Genomic DNA, 25,206 nt, shown 5'->3' with positions numbered 1-25,206 from the left:
GGGTATCATTGATACGATTCGCTGATGACATTGCTATCCTGAGTGAAAGTGAAGGAGAATTAAATGATCTGCTGAACGGAATGAACAGTCTAATGAGTACACAGTATGGTTTGAGAGTAAATCAGAGAAAGACGAAGGTAATGGGAAGTAGTAGAGATGAGAACAGCGAGAAACTTAACATCAGGATTGATGGTCACGAAGTCAATGAAGTTAAGGAATTCTGCTACCTAGGCAGTAAACTAACCAACGACGGACGGAGCAAGGAGGACATCAAAAGCAGACTCGCTATGGCAAAAAAGGCATATCTGGCCAAGAGAAGTCTACTAATATCAAATACCGGCCTTAATTTGAGGAAGAAATTTCTGAGGATGTACGTCTGGAGTACAGCATTGTATGGTAGTGAAACATGGACTGTGGGAAAACCGGAACAGAAGAGAATCGAAGCATTTGAGATGTGGTGCTATAGACGAATGTTGAAAATTAGGTGGACTGATAAGATAAGGAATGAGGAGGTTCTACGCAGAATCGGAGAGGAAAGGAATATGTGGAAAACACTGATAAGGAGAAGGGACAGGATGATAGGACATCTGCTAAGACATGAGGCAATGACTTCCATGGTACTAGAGGGAGCTGTAGAGGGCAAAAACTGTAGAGGAAGACAGAGATTGCAATACGTCAAGCAAATAATTGAGGACGTAGGTTGCAAGTGCTACTCTGAGGTTAGCACAGGAAAGGAATTCGTGGCGGGCCGCATCAAATCAATCAGTAGACTGATGACCAAAAAAAAATAAAAAAAATTAATAATAATAATAATAATAAAATAAAATAACAAACACCAACCACAACAGACTCCTTACTTCTGCATCTGCCATCCGAGAACAAAAACCTGACTCACTACAACATTCTGTATATCCCACACCACTGGGCGGAGACTAGCGCCAACCAGACTAGGGAATTACCGTCGAATGCGAAACCCGCTGTTAAAACCACAATTGTTCAGCGGTGAATCGCGGACGAGTATCGTCGACGAGGATGTAGCGACCTGGGGAGAGAGAGCTCAGTGGCGTTACTCCTGGAGTCATCGTGTGGTGTGCCATTGGTTGATAGTGACTGACCGGAACTCTGACGGCACAATGGTACGTGATGATGTTGGTATTTGGTTTGCGGGGCGCTCAACTGCGTGCTCAACAGCTCCCATTCAAATTCCCAATCTTTTCACAGTCCAGTCTCGCCACTTTCTCGAATTATGATGAAATGATGAAGACAACGCAAACAACCAGTCCCCGGGCGGAGAAAATCCCCGACACGGCCGGGAATCGAACCCGGTACCCCGTGATCCAGAGGCAGCAGCGCTAGCCACTAGACCACGAGCTGCGGCCACAATGGTACGTCAAGCGTGTACTGCGTCCTCATGTGCAACCTCTCGCGTGACAGTATCGTGGTGCCATTTTCAAGAGGACCATGCTCGTCCACACCAAACACGTGTTTTTGTGTACTGTCTTCTCGATGGTGAGGTTCTCCTATGGTCAGCTAGATCTTCAGATCTTCCGCTGATAGAATATGTGGTGGCAGCATCTTGGACGTCAACTCCGTTCCAGAGCCATTAACCAGCACCAGTAGTGGGTCACCTAGCCTCCCAGAAGGTTGGAACGTCATACTGATAAGTGGCCTCATAGTGTTTTTGTAAATTTCACTCGATATTGTGATCACTGAAGTAATATCACACATACCAAAAAAAAAAAAATGTATCCACTGTTTGAAAGTCCATAACTTGCAAACTAATTGACGGAGTTGTCCCAGGTTTGGTGAAAGTGTAGCTTAAAGTCCACTGTAGGTGTTCTAAAAAGTCATCATTAACATCCACACACGGACGATGCCGCCGAACTGCAACACAAGCTACTGACTGCAACGTGTTCAGTTGGATATTTGCACATGCATGTACGATGAATTCTCGAAGTTCATCCAATGTGAGTGGCTTTTGTCGATAAACGACGTCCTTTAGTGTTCCCCACAGGTAAAAGTCCAGAGGGGTTAGGTCTTGGGAACGTGGTGGATACTCCACAGCATCTCTACGTCGTATCCATTTTCCTGGTAGATTTTGGTCGAGATACGCCCTAACACGATTTTGGTAGTGGGCTGGGGCACCATCTTGTTGAAACTAAACTCTTCCGTTTCCATACATGTCTCGGATGGCAGGTAAATTGGATGTCTGAAGCTTCTGAAGGTACACCTCACCGGTAGCTGTGCCGTCAAAGAAGAATGGCCCAATCAAGCCCCGGTCTTTGTCTACATGGACGTTCGGATTTTCGGCGGCCCAGTAGATGCAATTGGGGCGATTTACTGTACCACTGAGTTTGAACTGTGGCTCATCAGCCGCGCGTGATTAGCCGAGCGGTCTCAGGCGCTGCAGTCATGGACTGTGCGTCTGGTCCCGGCGGAGGTTCGAGTCCTCCCTTGGGCATGGGCGTGTGTGTTTGTCCTTAGGATAATTTAGGTTAAGTAGTGTGTACGCTTAGGGGCTGATGACCTCACAGTTAAGTCCCATAACATTTCACACACATTTGAACATTTTTTGTGGCTCATCAGACCATGCAGTCATCTCAGAAAACTCTTCATCGTTGCGCACCATGTTAGTAAATCACTCGCAGTACTCCATTCTACGATCTGGGTCATCCTCGTTCATTGTGTGTAGCAATCGTGGGATGCGGCACTTTCACTTTGCTGTCTTCAAAATTCGCCGAACACTTGAGCGACTCTTTCCAGTTTCACCGGCACACTGTCTCGCAGACTTCTGTGGTGAGCGAGTGAATTGTTGTAACACATGACGGGAGTTAGCTGGACTTGTTACTGTTAAAGTTCGTCCAGATCGTTGTTTGTGTACATCTTTAACACGCCTTTGGCTTCAAATTTGTCTCGTATGCGACGAATCGTTAAACGTGTCGTTGGCTCTGTTTGATACTCATTTCGCCATTGCCGTTGAACCTCATTAATGTTTTAGTACTTGAAATACCACTTCAAAACTGACTTCCTTTCATCGAATGTAAGCCTTGCGCCAGCCATGTTTATTAGTTGCAACTAAGAACAAAAGACTATCTGGCGACTGTCATCTGACAAAACAAAACAACGTGTGATGTCCGGAATTTAAAAAAAGGGGGGGGGGTGGTAATTTTTTGTTTTTTGTTTTGTTGAAAGGAAAGAAAGAAAAAAGGGTGAATAAAGGTGAAGGGAAGTGGTTCTATTTTTACTGGAATGAACTTATTGATGGACATCACAAAAATTTATTTTACCTATATTTTTTTTTTTACTCATCGAAGAAGACAACACAACACATATAAAAGAAATCATCACACTAATATTATCCACAGAATGATCGTTTCACAAGACACTTTCTAGCTCGACTGACTCTTAAGACTGAACAAGACTCGACTGACTCTACTCTCTCTCTCTGGACCACAGCCTCTTCACGTCCCTCTGGACCAGAGATTTCAACTGTGATTAGCACGCCGATTATTTAATTAATCGTACAGCCGCTGGGCGCGCGCTTGGCGCGTCATTTAAATGGGGTTAAACGCACACCGCGAGAGGCGTGGGCTAGCGGTGTCTTACAGGTATCGCCACAAACGCAATATAACGCTTGTGTGCCGTTGGCCGGAACTACAAACTATTACACTACCAAAGATGAGATAACTCCGTCAATTAGTTTGCCAGTTATGGACTTTTAATCAGTGGATACATTTTTTGGACTCCTCTGTATATAAGAAAGCATCAGCCTCGATTGCGGTAATGAAACCAACCTTTACCTAGGTTTCAGTTCAAGTAATTGAGCCTTATTCATAAGATACACCTGAACATATAATATGTCTAAAAGCGCATGGTCTAGAAGTAAAACTAAAACAGCCCGAATAGGTGTAGCCACATTTTAAAGATGGGGTACATAAGTACTAAGTCAACTTACATACCGCATTTTTAAAATTTGACTACGCCTATCCAGGCTGTTTTAGTTTTATTTCTATACCATGCCCTTTTAGACGTATTATAGGTTCAGGTATACCTTCTGAATAAGGCTCAATTACTTGGGCTGAAACCTAGGTAAAGGTTGGTTTCATTACTGCAATCGAGGGTGACAGTTTCTTATATATTAGATTATCACTATTGCTGACCGTGCTGCGATGTTGAAAATACATCACATATGTCTCAACCTGTGAAGTTTCATTTCGTTTAGTTTTACCTTTCTGAGTGCTTCATTTTTATTTCAGGCAAAGTAGACTGGAACGTCCTATAACTTCTTCCAGTTACTTTGGTCGCATTTCTTGCTGAGACCCAGATTTAACAGAGCTTTATAGACTGAATTTTGGAGGCCCAGTACTCTTTGATTCTGATGAGGAAGAAAAGTGATTCTTCACATTATATATTTTCAGGATTCTCGCTGCTGATGGCTCTAGTTCCTATTCTGCATTGAGGCTTCCGAATTTCGGTGGAAATTAGTTAAAGTTGCACCTTATGTCTCGTAGTCGCCACTATTTCCTAGACAGAAACGTTTCTTGAGGCTCTGCTCTCTGCTGGTGCTAAGATTTCACCACTAAATAATTCGTGATCAGTCGTGTGTGTCGTTAATTAACAGAACTGGTCATTTAATCACCTTTTGTATTTGAAGAATAATAAATGCTTTTTCACAATATTGATACGTCGTCTAGCGCTAGACCACAACTCTGCATCTCATCTACTACAACAATCAGAAATTGAAATTGAGATTTCTGTTAGCATCTTCGTTTGCTCACAAAAGGGCAAGGTTGGGTTGGGTTGTTTGGGGGAAGAAACCAAACAGCGAGGTCATCGGTCTCGTCGGGTTAGGGAAGGAATGTTTAAGAAATTCTTAAACATTGTTATTACTCTCGCAGCTCAAGTATTGGTTCACTCGCGTCGTAGTACCGCTGGTTAAACGTCTACTTTTTCGAAAGGATTCGCCGCCCGTGGATGTTACAGTATATAAGGTTGATTCAAAAGTCAGAATTAATTTCCGTGTTTTAAAGTTTATTATTTTCTTTTCCGCTTAATGTGTGAGAACATAGTAACGTTGGAATGGCGGGGAGAGGGGGGAGGGGTTAAAAAAAGAAAAGCTTATTACGCTTGTCAATTGTCTACGGTCGCTTTCAGTAACTGGACAGCCTGTGAATTAAATTTGCTGCTCACGGGACGTCGAATTTTCATTGTTCTCTTTTTCGCTGCGAAGTATAAAAATTGCAGCATAGAAAAAAATCTGTTCAAAGAACTGAATCAGACACTGATCTGTCGAAAAACAGACCGTATTACGATGTTTCCAGCCGCAGTGTAAACTGACGCTGCGGTTATTCGGACACGTATGGTGGATCAGTGAAAGCGGCTCTCGCATCGTCCAGCCCCAAACAATGGTTTTGTGCGACTTTTTGTTAAATAAGACGAACTACAGTTCCCACCGCTCCACGAAACCAGTCACACAGACGGTTCCGAAACGAAGCTTAAAACCAAGTATTAAAAAAACAGCAATGGCAGGGAGCGCCCTGAAAATAAATTTCACACTCAGTGTGAAGTACTGAGTGGCAGGGAAAACAAAGGCAAATAGACGATAATGCCAACATCAAGGCAAAATGGTGGACAAAAATCCTCGGTACGCAAGCCGTGGCGATTGAGACTCATGTTTTTAAAGCGGGCGCTGTAATTTTATAGAAGTTACGCCGCCGTCCTCAACCAATTACATCTGATGGTCAGAAACGGGCTAGCTGTCACATGCCATTGCCCCATATATTCACCTTCTGCAAACGACCAATTACGTAAGGCTGTGTGCATATCGAGCGGCCGATTAGATGAATGCTAATAGCAGCTTAGCCCTTTCAAAGACTAATCTAATTAAAGGCCGTTAAAGGAAGAGCTGAGGGGAGCCAGTAACAATTATCCTGAGCTGTTTAATTCTTTTTCTCGTCAGGGCTTAACTGAAACTATAACGAGACGTGGCACAGTCAACTCGCGCATATTTAATAGTGAACTTCTCACATGCAAAGCTCCTAGTAAGGATGGGCGAGTTAGCAGATAGTTACTTTGATCAAGAAATATCCTAGCGCTTATGTCAACTAATCTAGGGAAATCAGGACTGCCCTATGTTAACTCAGCATTTCGCCGTTGAAAAGATTTGTGTTGTAAAATAACGGAGTCAAATGTAACATAAGTAAATAAAAATTGTATTTCTACTCTCTTTGAAAACGCAGATTGTCAACTCATTCTTACGTAAAAATCGAATGCATAAAGGAATGTGCAATCAAAAATGATTAGAATGGTTCTAAAAATTAGTGTGCAATGGGGACTGATGTTTTTCCATCGCTCTGTGTGACATATATTTTCAGACACTTCTGTAGCAGTATACGGGGCTATAGCTGTGGTGTCTTACAGAAATATCGTTAAAGGTTACAGGAATTACTGCAACCAATCGCCGTTTTTTCTTCAATTTTTATATATTCATGACCGGTTTCGAATCTCCTGGCGATTCACCATCAGTTGATACAATTTAGTTTGGAGTACTGTTGGGGTCGTGCATCTATGGAAAATACAGAGACGAAAAAGTGAGCAGTGTATGTGGAAATAATATTACGATTGTAAGATTAATTTGACGGTATTACCCACTGTTTTTCTTGTTGTAGCAGGGACTGCTCTGGAAAACATAATGTGTACTTACCAGTATCGTGAAATATCAAGTGAAAGAGGCACTCTACAACCGATGGCGTGCCCCACATACTTTACAAAATATAAACGAACAAAAGAGTGTGACTGTTGTTGTCTCCAAAGAGTTTTGTGGAAGCAGACATTTCCTTTCCTCATTTTTCGTTTTGTGTGGCATTCGTAATAAAATATATATTTCTTACATTACTTTCTTTAAAAAATTATTATTATATTTTTACATTGCAAAATTTTCTTATGCTATTTACAAAACCTACAACAAAGTGTTTAGGACAATATTTTTGGTAGTGAAGTTATATTTGGCATGTTTCTCATTGCTCAATAAAAAGGACAGTATACACATGGAGAGGGGAGGGGGGAAAGGAGGGCGGGAGGAAGAGAGAGAGAGAGAGAGAGAGAGAGAGAGAGAGAGAGAGAGAGAGAGAGAGAGGTGTGTGTGTGTGTGTGTGTGTGTGTGTGTGTGTGTGTGTAAAAAAAAAGAGGTGGAGAGGATGGTGTTTAGGTGTGGTATGAGCGAGGTGGGGAAAGGGTATGGAAGTGGAGGAGTACAGTGTTTATTAGTTTTTCAAATTTAAGGACTCCTTAAAATTTTGGAAGAACAGGTTGTTTGCTAAATCACTTTGTTCATTTAAGATGGTGTGAGGTGTTTTATTGTTATGTATGAAAACTTCTAATTGTTCCAAGAGGTCCATTGTTATTCCTTTGTCTACAGTGTGTAGAATGTGGAGGTTTGTTTTTATATCTGTGATTGAATGACTACTTTGGGCTAGATGGGCTATAAAAGTGGATTTATTTAAATTTTTTAAACGGAGTGTTTCAATGTACTCTTTGTATCGGATTTCAAAATTTCTTCCTGTCTGTCCTATATAGTAGCAAGAACAGCTGTCACAAGTTAATTTGTATATAACTGATTTGTGATACAGTGGGGTGGTTGTTTTAATGTTGAGAATTTTGTTGTTTGTGTGGAAACTGATTTTGACTTTGTGTGGTTTAAATAGTTTTGGAAGTTGATATGATACAGTACCAAGGAAAGGCATACAGACATATTTAGTTTCTTCTGGTGCTGAGGAAAGGCTTGTTGATAGTTTTTGTTGAGTTTTCACTGTCGCATCTAGTTTGTCAACTATGGTTGCGTCATAAGCATTATTGTGGTCTATTGTTTTTAAAATTCTTAGTTCCTTGGTTTTTACAGCAGGTTCAGCATGAATTCTGTTTACACGGTTGAGTGCTGATTTGAAAAATGCTAGTTTATGCTGATTTGGGTGGCATGATGCATTATTTATAACAACATCTGCTGTGGTGGGTTTCCTGTAAATTTTGAATTTGTGTTTGGTGTACAACAATATTCTTTCCACAAAAGTGCTGTTTTTGGTGTTCAACTATAAACTGTATTTTGAGATTATATTATTTAGTTTAGTGGCTAAGTTTTCCATTTGAGTTGTTGTTCCATTGTATAGTATCAACGTGTCACCAACATAGCGTTTGCAATAAATGACTTTATCTTTTCCCATTTAATTTTCTTTAAAGAAATTTTTTCTCGGATCATTATTATCATTGCCGCACCAAAGTTATCAGCACAGTTCGACACCACAGACATTAGCGAAGGATCGCTGCATCCCTGAAGACCATTCCCCCTCTCTCTCTCAGCATAGCAGCGCCTTCACACTGAGGTCAATATAGTGTCGAGCTAGAGTGAGCTCTCCGCAGTTCGTGACGTCATCTGAAGGAGTCAACATCATGGAATAGGACCAATGTGGCAGTTAAAGTTTCTGATGGACTTGTTCATTTACATGTGGCACATTGTACTGCATGAGATCAGTTAATCTGTACATCAAGTGATACTTCAATAGTCAGTTGTAACTAGTCAGTTGTAACGTATCTAGCAATCCTGTGGCAAAGATCTGTGTGAAAGTTATGTAAATCTTTCACAAATAAAGTCAACTAATGTTTCATGTAATGTATTTACAGACGAATGGAAAAACTGGTAGAAGCCGACCTCGAGGAAGATCACGCGAGGCAATACTGACCTTACGACTTATCTTAGAAGAAAGATTAAGAAAAGGCAAACCTACGTTTCTAGCATTTGTAGACTTAGAGAAAGCTTTTTACAATGTTGACTGGAATACTCTCTTTCAAATTCTAAAACCGAGCGAGGTGGCGCAGCGGTTAGACACTGGACTCGCATTCGGGAGGACGACGGTTCAATCCCGCGTCTGGCCATCCTGATTTAGGTTTTCCGTGATTTCCCTAAATCACTCCAGGCAAATGCCGGGATGGTTCCTCTAAAAGGACACGGCCGACTTCCTTCTCATCCTTCCCTAATCCGATGAGACCGATGACCACGCTGTCTGGTCTCCTTCCCCAAACAACCAACCAACCAAACTCTAAAGGTGGCAGGGGTAAAATACAGGGAGCGAAAGACTATCTACAATTTGTACAGAAAGCAGATGGCAGTTATAAGAGTCGATGGGCATGAAAGGGAAGCAGTGATTGGGAAGGGAGTGAGACAGGGTTGTAGCCTCTCCCCGATGTTATTCAATCTGTATATTGAGCAAGCAGTAAAGGAAACAAAGGAAAAATTTGGAGTAGGTATTACAATCCAGGGAGAAGAAATAAAAACTTTGAGGTCCGCCGATGACATTGTAATTCTGTCAGAGACAGCAAAGGACTTGGAAGAGCAGTTGAACGGAATGGATAGTGTCTTGAAAAGAGGATACAAGGTGAACATCAACAAAAGTAAAACGAGGATAATGGAATGTAGTCGAAGTAAGTCGGGTGGTGCTGAGGGAATCAGATTAGGAAATGAGACACTTAAAGTAGTAAAGGAGTTTTGCTATTTGGGGAGCAAAATAACTGATGATGGTCGAAGTAGAGAGGATATAAAATGTAGACTGGCAATGGCAAGGAAAGAGTTTCCGAAGAAGAGAAATTTGTTAATATCGAGTATAGATTTAAGTGTCAGGAAGTCGTTTCTGAAAGTATTTGTATGGAGTGTAGCCATGTATGGAAGTGAAACATGGACGATAAATAGTCTGGACAAGAAGAGAATAGAAGCTTTCGAAATGTGGTGCTACAGGATAATGCTGAAGATTAGATGGGTAGATCACATAACTAATGAGGAAGTATTGAATAGGATTGGGGAGAAGAGAAGTTTGTGGCACAACTCGACCAGAAGAAGGGATCGGTTGGTAGGACATGTCCTGAGGCATCAAGGGATCACAAATTTAGCACTGGAGGGCAGCGTGGAGGGTAAAAATCGTAGAGGGAGACTAAGAGATGAATACACTAAGCAGATTCAGAAGGATGTAGGTTGCAGTAGGTACTGGGAGATGAAGGAGCTTGCACAGGATAGAGTAGCATGGAGAGCTGCATCAAACCAGTCTCAGGACTGAAGACAACAACAACAACAACAATGTTTCATGTGCTATAGTTTGATGAGCCTCCTCGCAGTGCAATCAAAGAAACGACAGTTGTGACCAGACGAAAGAAGTCACAATAATAACTAACTTCATACTGCACACTGTGTACTGCAAATAGTTTCGCCTACTTCATACAGCATTACGACAATACTCAAATGAACTGCTGTGGCTGCAGTGTAATAACTGGTTTGATGCAGCTCTTCATGCTAGTCTATTCTGTGCATGCGTCTTCATTTCTACTGGAAGCTACATCTACTTGAACCGGCTTACCGCGGTCAACCCATGGGTTATGTCTACAGTTCTATAAATTTCAATACTTACCTCTACAACTAAAGTGACTACAGGATCTACCCTTCTTTTAGTGGTGCCATAACGTTATTTTCTCCCCAGTTCCATTCAATGCCTCATTTATTATTCGATTTAACCCTCTAATCATCAGAATTCTTCTGCAGCACTACATTACAAAACCTTCTCTCCTCTCTATGTGCAAAATGTTTGTCGCCTAAGCCTCACTACCGAGACGTACTTTCGGAGAAGACTTGCTATTATTTTTGCTTTTATTTTATTATTATATTAGACATTAACAAAGCTCTCTCTTTTAGGAAAATTTCCACATTATTATTAATTTCTCTTTTATATCATCTCGTCTTTGCCCATCATCAGTTATCACTATGCTAAAATGGCAAAACCCCTACAATTCTTAATGTATAGTGCCCTAATCACTCTCGCTATCAACTGACACAATTTTACTACACTCTATTACCCTCTACTTTCTTTGTTGTTAATCGTGTTACCCACTACTCACATGAGTAGGATTAAGAATTACGTATAACCTAAGACTCTGAGTGGTGCTGTACCAGAACCAACAGCCTCCACTCAGTTTGTATGAGAGAACACAGAGCTTCAACACGGATTGCTGGAAGAAGGTAATGAACAAGTAGTTGCGTTTGATGGGCTACATATCAACATATGTGCGAGTTCAAGTAGTAGAGGTATCTATTGTTCTTTGAACATGGCTGACACATTCTTTGTCACTCGTAGTCAGCTATGGACGGGACAACGAGTTGGGCTTTAAAACTTGCTTGGTGTAGCGGATGTGGTTCAGACAGCCTAAAGTACGTAGGAGTCGATCTTATGTGTTGTATCCAATGGAACCCGAAACCATTATTCCTGATGTTTGTCTGCGATGCTGATCAAGTATTTGGAGATTACAATCAAAATCGTAGCTCTTCGTGATCACGTCTCTTTGTTAAGGCAACACAACTGTCATTGTTGATTTTGTTATTATTATGTTCGTATGGACCCTGTCGAATCACGCATTACATTTATGATTCGCCTTTCTAATAGCTCATATAGCTTTCATTCTTTCGCTATGTGCTTTCTTCCTTTCTTCTGATCACAGTGTATATCAATATCTTGTGAGTTAGCCTTGAAGATGGGAGTCTATGAATGTATCCATAGAATTTCAGCCTTCGTTTCCTGATATCTGCGGCAAGCTTGGACAGCTCTTCTGTTAATTTGCGTGATTTGAGTTCATACCCCTCTTCTGTTTTACCTGGTCCCAGCATTTTCCTCATGATCTTTCTTTCCTCCTTCAAGATGATCTCCAGATCGCCTTTTGTATTAAGTACCAAGGTGTCAGTCGCTTACAGCACTTCAGGTTTAATCAGTGTATTATAATGTTTAATCTTTGTACGAATGGACGTACATTTCTTGTTGTAGATTTCACGCGTTCTCCCATATGCTTGTTTGAGCTTTTCTAACCGAACTTTCTGTGCTTCCTTTTTCAACCCTGTTGGTTCTATGATCACCGAGATATTTGAAGTGAGGAACTCGTTTGATCTGCCCGTATTTTGTGCTCAGTTCCTGAATGTCGACTTTAGTGCAAATGAACTTTTTCTTCTCGAACGAAATTTGTAATCCAGTTATCTCAGTGCATTCCTTGAGGACTTGAGTCTTTTTGGTCGCTGTAGTTTAGCAGTCCGATAGTATCGCAAGGTCGTCTGCGAAAGCTAAACAACTGACGTTGATGTCATCATTCTTTCGTCCGAGTTGAATGGGTTTCCAGAGGCACTTGGTTTACAATTCTTTCCCAGATTCTCGAATGACTTTATCCATAACAAGGTGGAAGAGCAGTGATGACAATGCATCACCTTGTCGCAAAATGGCTCTGAGCACTATGGCACTCAACTGCTGTGGTCATTAGTCCCCTAGAACTTAGAACTACTTAAACCTAACTAACCTTAGGACATCACACACATCCATGTCTGAGGCAGGATTCGAACCTGCGACCGTAGCAGTCGCACGGTTCCGGACTGCGCGCCTAGAACCGCGAAACCACCGCGCCGGCTCACCTTGTCGCACACCGGTCATTGTCTCAAAGGGTTCACCCATGAATTTCACATTTGCCTTCGTGTCCGTGAGTGTTTCCTTGGTGAGTCTTAATGTCTTTCGATCAAGTCCTAGTTCTTAAAAGATGTTAAAGACGCAGTGATAAAACTGAGTTTGTTTATAAAAGGTGATTCACGAAGATATGCAAATATTTTAATATTTTATTCTACAAGTAAAACTAAAGAAAAAAGCTAGTATACACATAGGTTCGCAAATGTTTAGTTACGAAGATACGGCTAACAAAGGATTTGCCTGATTTTAACAACTCCGCTAATATGAAGCCATCGCCAAACTGTACGAGGTTAAAGTAAAGCACGATTTCCATTTATTTTGTTGTTATTGGTCTAGTGAATCCAATAAAACATGTCCCAGATGTGTATCTGCAGTAGTTTCCCAGAACGCACAGAGAAGCAAAGATTATTATACAAGTAAATTTGTTTACTTTCCACTAGAAATGTAAAAACGTTTATGACATTGTTGTCAACCGTTAGTGAGTTGTTTCAGTCGTTTCCTAACCTTGAAACGAGTTATATTTCTGTATTGTTCAGTGAAAGATCATAAAAACGGCAGTGTATTTAAGTGAAACGACATAGTAACTGTAGTAGTTTGTATATTATTTATGAAATAGGGATGCCTTTCAAATTTACGACAGAGGAATACGCCAATATGGCGTTTATTTATGGCTAGTGTGATGATAACGTGAGGCATTATTTTCTCGCATTATTGATGTGATAGGTGAAATTAAGAACAATCCTGTGAAACTGAAACGAACAACAAAATCTGTTGATACACGTACGGCTAAATGCACTGAACTTCGTTGAGACCTTTTTGAACATTTATTGTGAATATATTGAGAAATTGCATGCACACTGCACAACTTCCTTAACACTGAGATTTGTTTTTTCCGGTTTAACATGAATGCACGTGTGCTACGGTATTAATAAAAGCAGATTATTTGACGCATTCATATAGTTTCAGTTAACGTTATTACCATATTTTTTCCAAAATTAAATTCTCTACAACTTCTGTTGAAAACTTTGAGCAATTATCAGCAATTTTTAAAAGAAATTGGGCCAAGTAGTTAATAAATTAAAATTTTACTAAATTACGTCTTTGGTTCTCTGGATGTTCTGATATACGTCTGGGGCACGTTTTATTAGATTCACCAGATCAGTAACAAGAAAATAAACGGAAATCGTACTTCACTTTAACCTCGTTCAGTTTTGCGATGCTTCATATTAGCGAAGTTGCTAAATTTCAGGCAAAATCTTTTATTAGCAGTGCCTCCGTAATTAAGCAATTGCAGGCCTATGTTTATACGAACATTTTTCTTTTGTTTTACTTGTAGAGCAGCATATTGAAATATCTGCATATCTTCGTGAATCACCCTGTATATATCAAATGTAGTTTACTACTGTGAATAAAGGTAACAGCCCTGCCGAGGTGGATACACCAGTTCCCGTTAGATCACCTACGTGAAACACCGTTGGAGGTGGACTGTACTTGGGCGGTTGACCGTCCAGATACGACGCACGCTGTTGACGTTTTCCCCTTTGCCTTTACGATAGGGGAGATAGGAAGGGTGATGGCGTGAAGGTTCTGATCACCAGACTTTGCGCCAAATGGCCTGGATTCAATTCCAAACCTCTCCGCAGTGTCTCGCGAGTGAGGGCACGGGTATGAGGGCGTCAAACTCGGCGGGCCCTGGTGCTGTTCGAGAGGATGGGTCATGTGCCAGCATCGGGTTTCGCAGTCTTCCGTCTCTCATCAACTCCAACACGAACATAACATAAATTACGTACACAGCTCTCATACTTAGTGAAGCAAAGCTGCCTGCTGGCTGGACAGGGAAAACCTTTTCAATTGCGCGCCTGAATCTGCCCTTCGGGATCTCCCAGCTATGCATGCCACACGACTTTACTTTTCTTTTACTGTGAATAAATGCCTTAATACGATATCACCTTAGAAAGGTACGATATTTATCTATTAAATTGCGATTTGTGTATCGATTTGCAAAGATAAATCAAAAAAGGAACTAATTGCTGAGATTGCTGACATCCGCTTAGCGCCCACAGATGCTTGCCTGCTACACGTTGCTCTCGCTGACAGGAGCTAGCCTTGAAACATTTACGGCGATGTTAAGACCGGAGTATGGGCACGTTTCATTGTTTCACGGAAGAGGCGCGTGCAGGTAACATGTCAGTGTATCTTGGAATCAGGAGAAAGATACTGGTAGCCATATACCGACGATAACTGCCGGGAAAAATTGTAAAACTGACTGTATGAAAAATACAGGGTGTCCATAAAGCCCCTCTATCATTTCATAAAATCTTGGAAACTATATTGAGGTAACAAAAGTCATTGTATAGCGACATGCAAATATACAGATAGCGGTAATATTGCGTTCGCAAAGGGCAGGCAATTGGCGGCGCCGCGCTGTCATTTGTACTCAGGTGATTCATGTGAAATGGTTTCTGGCGTTATTATGTCCGTACGACGGGAATTAACAGGCTTTGAACGCTGAATGGACGTTAGAGCTAGACGCACAGTATATGTGATTTTGGAAATCGTTAACGAATTCAATATTCCGAGAGCTACAGTATCAAGAGTGTGCCGAGAATACGAAATCTCAGGCGTTGTCTCTCACTACGTCCAACGCAGCAGTTGACGGCTTTCACCTAACGACCGAGAACAGCGGCGTTTGACTATTGTCAGTGCTAACGGACAAGCAACACTGCGTGAAATAACCGTAGAAATCAATGTGGGAGGTACGTGCAACATATCCGTTAGGACGATGCGGCGAAATTTGGCATTAACGGACCATGGTAGCAGACGGGCGACGCCAGTGCCTTTGATAACGGCACAACATCACTTGCTGCGTCTGTCCTCGTCTAGAGGACTGTAAGAACGTGGTCTGACCATATGTGTCCCGATTTTAGTTGGTAAGAGCTGATGGTAGAGTTCGAGTGTGGTTCAGACCCCACAAAGCCATGGACCCAAGTTGTCAACAAGGCATTGGTGGTGGCTTCATAATGGTGGGGGGGGGGGGGGGGGGGGGGGGGGTGTTTACATGGAATGAACTGAGTCCTCTTGTTCAACTGAACCGATCATTGACGGGAAACGTTTATGTTCCGTGACTGAGAGACTATTTACATTGTTTAGAAACTATATGTCTCCAAACAATGATGGAATTTTTACGGCTGACAATACACCATCTCACTGGGCCAAAATTGTTCGCGATTGGATTGAAGAACATTCTAGACAATCCAACCGAATGATTTGGTCATCCAGAGATCGCCCGACAGGAATACCATCACACGTTTATGGACATACTCAAGAGGTAATTTCACGCACGAAATTCTGCACTGGCAACACTCTGGTAGTTATGAATGGCTGCAGAGGCAGCATGGCTCAATGTTTTTGCACGGGACTTCGAACGGCTGGTTGAGTCCACGCCACGTCGAGTTGCTGCACTAAGCCGGGCAAAAGGATGTCCGATCCGATATTAGGAGGTATCCCACGACTTTTGTGGGCAACGGCCTTGCTACAGTGGATACACCGGTTCCCGTCAGATCACCGGAGTTAAGCGCTGTCGGGCGTGGCCGGCACTTGAATGGTTGACCATCCGGGCCGCCATGTGCTGTTGCCATTTTTCGAGGTGCACTTTGCCTCGTGATGCGAATTGAGGAGCGACTCGGCCGAATAGTAGCGGCTGCGGTCAAAGAAAACCATCATTACGATCGGGAGAGCGGTGTGCTGACCACACATTCCTCCTATTCGCATCCTCAGCTGAGGATGACACGGCGGTCGGATGGTCCCGATGGGCCACTTGTGGCCTGAAGACGGAGTGCTGCAACATGATTTTTGTCACCTCAGTGTAGTAGAAACAGAGAATCATTGTAGAACTTTTAGCAGCTCTCGAAGCCTTCATTCGTTTGTCCTTTGTTGCAGATTTCACTTGGAGTGTATAAAAATGCTAACAATTCAAGAGAAGGCACAATATATCATGTGGTATGCAACACCCAAATCTGTGACAGTGGTACTGCGAAATTACTGACGGCAGTAAACGAGGGCACCGCCAGCAAGAACAAGCAAATAAGGCGCTTCAAAAACTTTAGAGAGAGAGGCAGTGTCAAATATTTTCGTCAAAATGGATATCCTTACGAGTGACGGAGAGCAGTCTGCATTTCACCTCATCCTCCAGAGTTTAGGAAGTATTCAGATATTAGGAAACAAAATCAAATGTCAAATTGTTTCATAAGCGGTTACGCCTCTTTGCATGAAAAGTGCAAGTGGTCTAAGCATTGCAGACAAACAATCACCCTCTACGGTATGCATTCGCGTGTTCGATGCTGGCCTCCAAAGATGAAGCAACTGTCCACATTTGTGGACACACGAATCCCCACAACAATGGAAGTTATGGTTCCGAAAATCCACACAACAGAGGTGAATATGTCCGTGATATCCCAAAGCTAACTGTTTGGTGTGGCCAAAGACACGATAAGGTGACAGACCCATTTTTCTTCGCAGAGAAAACCATAACGGGAAATGTTTAATGGTACATGCTCGAACAGTTCCTGCTATCACGGATCGAAGAGCTACTGCCGTCCATCATCTGCCAGCATGATGGTGCACCCTGACATCGGAGTCTGATTGTGCGGAATGTGCTGAATGACATTTCCTGAGAGGTGGTTGCGTCGTGATGGTCCCATCGCATAGCCCCCGTGCTCTTCCCATTTCATTTTTATGGGGTTCCGTGAAAGATCGCCTGTACACAACGCCAATCCATGACACAGCTATCCTTCATTTACGAATAATCAGTGTAGCAATAAGAAATGTTGACCCTTCAATGGCTACACGTACATGCGCAAAACTCTAATACCGCCTTGTTCTACAAGCAACCACACTCCAAACTTTTGACCTGGCATACTTCGAGCACTGCTAAACATTTAAGACAAACTAAATTTTTTGAAATTACAGAGTGGCTTTATGGACACCCTATAGATTTTGTACAAAGTATTTACATACGAAAAATTTCCCAATCCACCATATAAAGATTGTTCTTGAATAAAACACTCTTGGTTGCGAATATATTGCTATAGCAAAGCGTTTCGCCCTTTCAGGGCACCTCAGATCATCATGAATGACAGACACTGCTAGAAGTATAGGGTGTTTATAAATGAATATCGGGGTTTTAATGCTTTATAATATTTATTACATTAAACTTACAGGTATAAATGACGTGTCAAATGAAAGAGCAGCTCAAACCGTTTTACCAAGAACTTCATAAATGTTCAATGTGAGCACTATTTATCACACGCCACACATCAAGTCTATATAGCCCAAGCTCTGGAAAGGCCGCAAGGGGCTCAATGACAGGGCTTGCTTTGCATGGCCTCCACGTTCACCCGACATAACGCCATGCGACTTTTTCCTTTGGGGCTTCATCAAAGATCGTGTGTATGTGCTTCCGCTACCAGCAAACCTCCCTGAATTAAGAAACTGGATGAAGCAGCGGTTGCTACAATCACCAAAGACACACTTATCAACGTTTGGGAAGAACTCGGCTATAGACGTGATGTGTGCCGTGTAAAAAATGGTGCTCACATTGAACATTAATAAGGTCCTTGGTAAAACTGAATTGCTCTTTCGTTTGACATATCTTTTATAACTGTAAGTTTAATGTAATAAATATTATAAAGTGTTAAAACTACGATATTCATTTATAAACACCCTGTACTATGTTGTGGAATAACATACATCCAGACCAAGCTAACCAGGGCTCGTGCCTCCAATACGGTCATGATAGCAGCGGTGCAGTGATCGGACTACACCTAAGGAATTGCGCCCAATGAAATTCTGCACCACTGTACCCGCCGTTATAACTAGGGTCCGGATTTTAATTACCTAAAAAATAGTGAAATATGCAAGCATTTATGACCTAAAACGTGCATAAATATGACCTTAAAAATCAAAAATATGACTTAATAGAAGTTTATTTAAAGCATTCTTGTTTGTTTATTTAATTGTTTATTCAACGTAAAGTAATACAAAATTCACTTCTCAAAATATTGCAAGTATAGTTCTTTCTTTCTGTAGGGTTTGTGGCTAATTTGCACCTATTTTTGAATGTCTGAATGTTTTATTTTCTAAACACAAAGTACAGTGAAAAGATCATCTATCGAAACAGTAAAACAATGTTTTTATTTCTGCAGAGTATACAAAGCGTTTCACATTATTTAATATCGGATGTCAATCTTCAGTATCTGCAAAGTTGCTAGGTTTTCATTGTCAAAGATCTACGGTTGCCGTTGAGGATAGTTTTGTACCTGGTAAAGCTCCTCTCCACTTCACAAGACATCACTGGAGCGTATTTGAAGGCAGCCAGGTCACTGGAGTTCAGCTGTGTTTCAGTTTCTTCAAATGTTGCGGCATTCCCTGAAAGATTGTCACAAATTTTGCACAGTGTAGAATATCCAGGATTCCGTTGGAGAACACTTTGCAATGTGGTTTTCACTTTGTCAGCCACATGACCACGAGCTCGACCCAACTCACTCTGCACACGTTGCACAACACTCAGGGCCTCACATAGCTGAGAGCCAACAGCTTCCAGTCGTTTGATGGCTTCTGAAATCACTGAAAAATTGGCGTTGATGTATGCCAGGTTTCGAGACAAGGTATCTGTAAAAACCTCTTTCTCAATTTTGATAGCACTTGATTCATCGCTATCAAGCTCACAGAAGATTGTCTTTATTTAGGTGTAGTTCGTGCAGTAATACTCAGAAGCATTAAGCTAAGAACCCCATCACGGAAGAACAGGTTTAGGTGGGTGGGGCGTTGAAGGTGCTTGTTACTTGAATTTCTGCACCTGTAGCGGAGCCTTCACATAGATTTTCTTGCCACAGGAAATTAATTTGCCCACGTCAGGGTAATGTGATCGCATCTCTTTGGCAACTCTTTGCAATGCATGTGCAAGGCAAGTGGCGTACACCATACTGGGGTAGAGAATCTGAAGCCCTTTGGCTGCTTTAGTCATATATGAATCACCATCTGTTATAAGCAGCAAAATGTCTCTTTTCACACCATCCAACCACAGTAGCTTCAGAGAGTTGTCAAACAAAATAGCAATCGTCGAATTGTTTACTCTATCGAGAACTTCACACGTTAGTAAGAACATAACTCCAGAGCCATCAACTTTTAGAACACCAACAACAACATTTGCAATATATCACCAACTACTATCCGTAGTTTCATCTATCGACATCCAGATCTTTTGCTCAGCAATAGTAATTCGTATTTTGTTGAGTACATCATTGTAGCATACGGATAAATAGTTCTTTCTCAGTGTAGATTCATCTGGAACTGGATGTGTTGTGTACTTCTCCAAGAAACGTTGAAGTGTGGATTCTTCAGCTTTTCCAATGGGATGTTCCAGGACACCATCATCTCACACAAATCCTTGCACAATGATGGCATGGTTGACGATTGACCTGTCTGTTCAAATAACATCATTTGCCTGCTGTTATTTTCAGCCCTTCGTTTCACACAGCTGCTGTGTTTAGCGGTGTTACAGTGTTGTTGCACATTAAAGCGCTTTTCTGCACTAACTTTAATTTCACACAGTTTACAAAACAATATTTTCCCATCAGTACTCAAGAACTTCTCTCCAAATTCTCGAACATTTCCTCGCAACTTCACGCTGTCGGAGCACTTTGCTTTAGGCATGTTGAACAAGGCACAGGACGTAATCAAACTGGTTACTTGGAACACCTGTGTGACTGCCTTTGTTGGCTCTGAGAGCGTATTGTCGGCTGTGCCCAACAATGTTTTATGTTCGCGAAACAACTGTTGTGGTGCAACGATTTTCTGCTACAGTCCTGAAAAATAAAGCTGTGTACTAATTTATCTGTTTATCTTTCATAATTGTTGTTGTTGTTGTGGTCTTCAGTCCTGAGACTGGTTTGATGCAGCTCTCCATGCTACTCTATCCTGTGCAAGCTTCTTCATCTCCCAATACCTACTGCAACCTACATCCTTCTGAATCTGTTTAGCGTATTCATCTCTTGGTCTCCCTCTACGATTTTTACCCTCCAATACTAAACTGGTGATCCCTCGATGTCTCAGAATATGTCCTACCAACCGATCCCTTCTTCTAGTCAACTTGTGCCAGAAGCTCCACTTCTCCCCAATTATATTCAATGCCTCATAATAGCACGTTAAATATTGTCTCGTGAGCAAATATTCATTTTCTTTTTCGTGTTTCCCGTATGATACGAGAAAAACGGTATATGCTTTTTTTTCCAAAAGTGACCGAAATTTGACCTATTATATTAAACGTTAGCCGCAAAATGACCTATTACTAAAATTTGTTGAAATATGGCTTCATATGCACGATCACAATACAATTTTCGACACTAAAATGCCTAGATTTGTGTAGAAATTGTTCTAAAATTCACTCTACAGTTCAGAAAATAATATGACTTGTCATTCAAGTCCGGGCCCTAGTTATAACTGTATCGCAGACACATAAGCTGGTTAGCGCGATCCGCACGCATGCCTATTTCACAGCATAATACATGGTCCAGCCACATTAATATGACCGCCACCTATGTTCGGCGTCAACGTACAATAACCAGTAACAGCACTAGCAGTATATAAGGCGTAACGGACGGAAAAATGCTGTCATCGTCGTAACGAAGAAACGGGGCGATTTATCTGATATCCAAAAGGGTTGATCATCGGCCTTCTGGCCAAGGGTGGAAGCTGTTCAGGAACGGTTAAGTATACAGGGTGTTACAAAAAGATGCGGTCAAACTTTCAGGAAACATTCATCACACACAAAGAAAGAAAATATGTTATGTGTACATGTGTCCGAAAACGCTTACTTTCCATGTTAGAACTGATTTTATTACTTCTCTTCAAATCACATTAATCATGGAATGGAAAAACACAGCAACAGAACGTACCACCAGAAGCTTTCGAAATGTGGTGCTACAGAAGAATGCTGAAGATTAGATGGGTAGATCACATAATTAATGAGGAGGTATTGAATAGAATTGGGGAGAGGAGGAGCTTGTGACACAACTTGACTAGAAGAAGGGATCGGTTGGTACGACATGTTCTGAGACATCGAGGGATCACCAATTTAGTACTGGAGGGCAGCGTGGAGAGTAAAAACAACAACAAAAAGTACGCTGTTTGTATTTATATGCGAAAAGTATAACAACGATAAATTACGGGCAGGAAGATTCAAATTCTGAAGCTGAACAACACGTAGGTGATACGTGAGACTAAGATTAAAAAGAAATGAAGCTAGTGCGTTTGTTTGAGCAGAATAGACTGTCCGGGAAAAAAAAAAAAAAAAAAAAAAAAAAAAAAAAAAAAGAGAGAGAGAGAGAGTAGCACTAAGGGAGTCCTTCAGGATGGCTCTGAGGCGTATAAGAGTCCGAATCCTCTTAAAGCTTTATTTTCTTTTTGTTAGGACTGACCGTATCTGAGTTCATTACCTAGTGAATCGTAAGGGCATCCGTTAATTTATCGCTGCTGCCGGCACAGCAGAACTGGCATCCGTTTAACTTCGTAATTACAGCGTGATACCGTTCGTAGGAAACGGTACAGACCAGAAGAAACGCTTCTTCCTCAGCAAGAAATTTATGTTTCTCGGCAATTTCGCGAATTCTCCAGAGTGGTGCTAACGCAGTTAAAGCTTAATTAGAACCTTCATTTTTGAGGCAAGATGCTTATTAAATTAACTAGAGGTTGAGTCAAAATTTCTACTCGCTAATTAGCTTCTACAACGGTTTTCAGTTTCTCCTGCAGACTTTTCTAATCACACTTACAGGTGTAATTTACTAACAGCATCTAATTACCCTCGCTATCTACAGTTCAGGGATACGTAAAATCCTTGATTGAGCTCTAGCACCCTTGGCTGGTGGCTTGAAAAATTCGCTATTCGCTTTCCATGCTGTGCTCTCGAAAGTCGTTTAGAGGCATGTTTTGTGTTTCATTATGGGAAAGAAATTTCTGACAGTGTACGGTTGAAGCACAGCATTGTATGGTTGTGAATCATGGACAGTGGGAACCCCGGAAAAAATGACAAACGAAGTGATGGAATGTGATGTACAGAAGGACGTTGAAAATAGGTGGACTAATAAGAATTGAGGAGGTTCTCCGAAGAAGTGGTGAGTAGAGAAACATGTAGAAAATATTGATAAGAAAGAGGGGCAGGATGATTGGACATGTGCAAAACACTGAGAAATAACTTCCACGTTACCTGAAGGGGCAGTACGGGAAGACAAAGAATGGAATATATCTAACACATTACTGAGGACAATGTGTGCAAGTCCTTCTCTGAGATGTAGAGTGTGGAACGCGAGAAGAGTTCCGACGTGCCGCATCAAACAAAATCACAAGGAAGAAAAAAGTTGCACAACTAGCAGCAGGAATTAATCGTGTAATATTAAATTCATTACTTCCAAAGAGATCCGAGATCGCTTTCTTTATGATATTACATGAAAAAATAAGAAGAAAAACGACGTTCACATTGTAAAATTTTTAACATATCAAACAGTTAATAGTGATTTATTAATAGTTTGTCAGCTGTTCCAGACATGTGCCTCCGCTGTAGTTTCTTACTCAGAGATTTTCTCTGTAAAAGTAGTCTCGCTACGAGCTGGCTTCCAGTTTCGTATATCTGGACCTTCGATACACATGTGCCCTAACTTTTTCCATTTCTCCTTCCACACTTGCAGAGTTCCTTGGTTTGTTTTCCATTTAAAGCCCTTGGCTGTGTAAATTTGGTTCCGAACTCAAACATATATAGGATAGTGAGGAATAGTGTGTACGGCGTCTGCTTTGCGGAAAATATAAGAGCTTAATACTATGAGGTTTGCTGACGTCATTATCATGGTGTCATGAACAGCGAACGACTTGGAAGAACCATTGAACTGAATATGACAGTGATGAACATCAACAAAAGTAAAGAAAAGGTAACAGAAAAAGCCGAATTAAACCAAGAGATGCTGAGGAAATTAGACTGAGAAAAGAAACATTAGAAGTAGCAGATGAGTTTTTCCTGTTCGAACACCAAACTGACGATGGCCAAAGTATTGAGGATAAAGAAATGCAGACTGGCAATAGCAAGAACTGTATTTTTGAAAAAGAGAAATTATTAATAACGAACAGAAATTTAAATAAGCATGTTCTGAAGGTAATTTTTTGGTGGTTAGCCTTGTACGGAAGTGAATCGTGGACGACAGACAGTGCCGACAAGACGAGGATAAAAGCTTACGGAATGTGGTGATCCATAAGAATCCTGAAGTTTATATTGGTATATCGAATAAATGATGTGGACATACTGTATCGAACTGGGAAAAATAGAAATTTGTGGCCTTTGCTGACTAGAAGAAGGGAGCAGTTGATAGGGCACATCCCAATACCTCCAGGAACAGCCAATTTAGAAATGGAGAGACTTGTGGTTCGTAGAAGATGTAGAGGAAGACCAAGGCTTGAATACAGTAAGAAGATTAAAATAGATAGAGGTTACAGTAGTAATGTACAGATGAAGAGGCTTGCCCAGGATAATCTAGCATGGAGAGCTGTATCAAACCAGTCTTAGGATTTGAGACCAGAACATCGACAAATGTAACAAAACCTGTGGCTAGAAGTGCAGCTAATCACAATTAGCTACTCACAATTATTTATGACCATATTTAGAATGCAAGACAAAACGGAAGGGATAAAACACAGATCTCGTGAATTCTTCAGAGACAACGTGCTCAGATAAAAGCAGCAAGCTCTATACGACGTGAAGTCAAACTTTTATTACATTTCATGTAATATTGAAGCTCTAATTTCAGTTCACCGTAACTGCAGAAAGTACCGATCGCAGTTATTTGAACACTACAGTTTTTGTTATTGTTGTTGTTGTTATTTGGTCTACAAGCTATCATGTTCTGTGCAAGCTTCTTAATCTCCAAGTATCTACTGCAAACTACATCCTGTGTATTCATCTCTTGGTCTCCCTCTACGGTTTTTACCCTTCACGCTGCCCTCCAATACTAAATTGGTGATCCCTTGATGCCTCAGAACGTGTCCTACCAACCGATCCCTTCTTCTAGACAAGTTGTGCCACAAATTCCTCTTCTCCCCAATTCTGTTCAGTACCTCCTCATTAGTTACCTGATCTAGCCATCTAATCTTCAGCATCTTCTGTAGCACCACATTTCGAAAGCTTCTATTCTCTTCTTGTTTAAATTATTTACCGTCCATGTTTCACTTCCATACATGGCTACACTCCATACAGATACTGTCAGAAAAAGACTTCCTGACAATTAAATCTATACTCGATGTTAGCAAATTTCTCTTCTTCAGAAACGCTTTCCTTACCATTCCCAGTCTACATTTTATATCCTTTCTACTTCGACCATCATCAGTTATTTTGCTCCCCAAATAGCAAAACTCACCCACTAGTTTTTGTGTCTCATTTCCTAATCCAATTCCATGAGCATCACTTGATTTAATTTGACTACATTCCATTATCCTCGTTTTGCTTTTGTTGATGTTCATCTTATAGGCTCCTTTCAAGACACTATCCCATTCCGTTCAACTGCTCTTCCAGGTCCTTTACTGTCTCTGCCAGAATTACAATGCCACTGGCAAACCTCAAAGTTTTTATTTCTTTTCCATGTAT

General features: G+C 41.3%; 1 protein-coding gene and 1 pseudogene across 3 annotated transcripts in view; one reads left to right on the top strand and one right to left on the bottom strand.

The window, feature by feature from the left end:
• Window positions 1-25,206, bottom strand: part of LOC126365851 (transient receptor potential cation channel trpm) — a 1,785,347-nt gene that overhangs the window by 467,867 nt on the left and 1,292,274 nt on the right. The gene's annotated exons all lie outside the window — the stretch shown is intronic.
• LOC126268309 (5S ribosomal RNA) lies at window positions 16,047-16,164 on the top strand (annotated as a pseudogene).

This window comes from Schistocerca gregaria, chromosome 4 (assembly GCF_023897955.1).
Source record: "Schistocerca gregaria isolate iqSchGreg1 chromosome 4, iqSchGreg1.2, whole genome shotgun sequence".
Classification (NCBI taxonomy): domain Eukaryota; kingdom Metazoa; phylum Arthropoda; class Insecta; order Orthoptera; family Acrididae; genus Schistocerca; species Schistocerca gregaria.
This window is presented reverse-complemented; position numbering and strand designations above follow the sequence as displayed.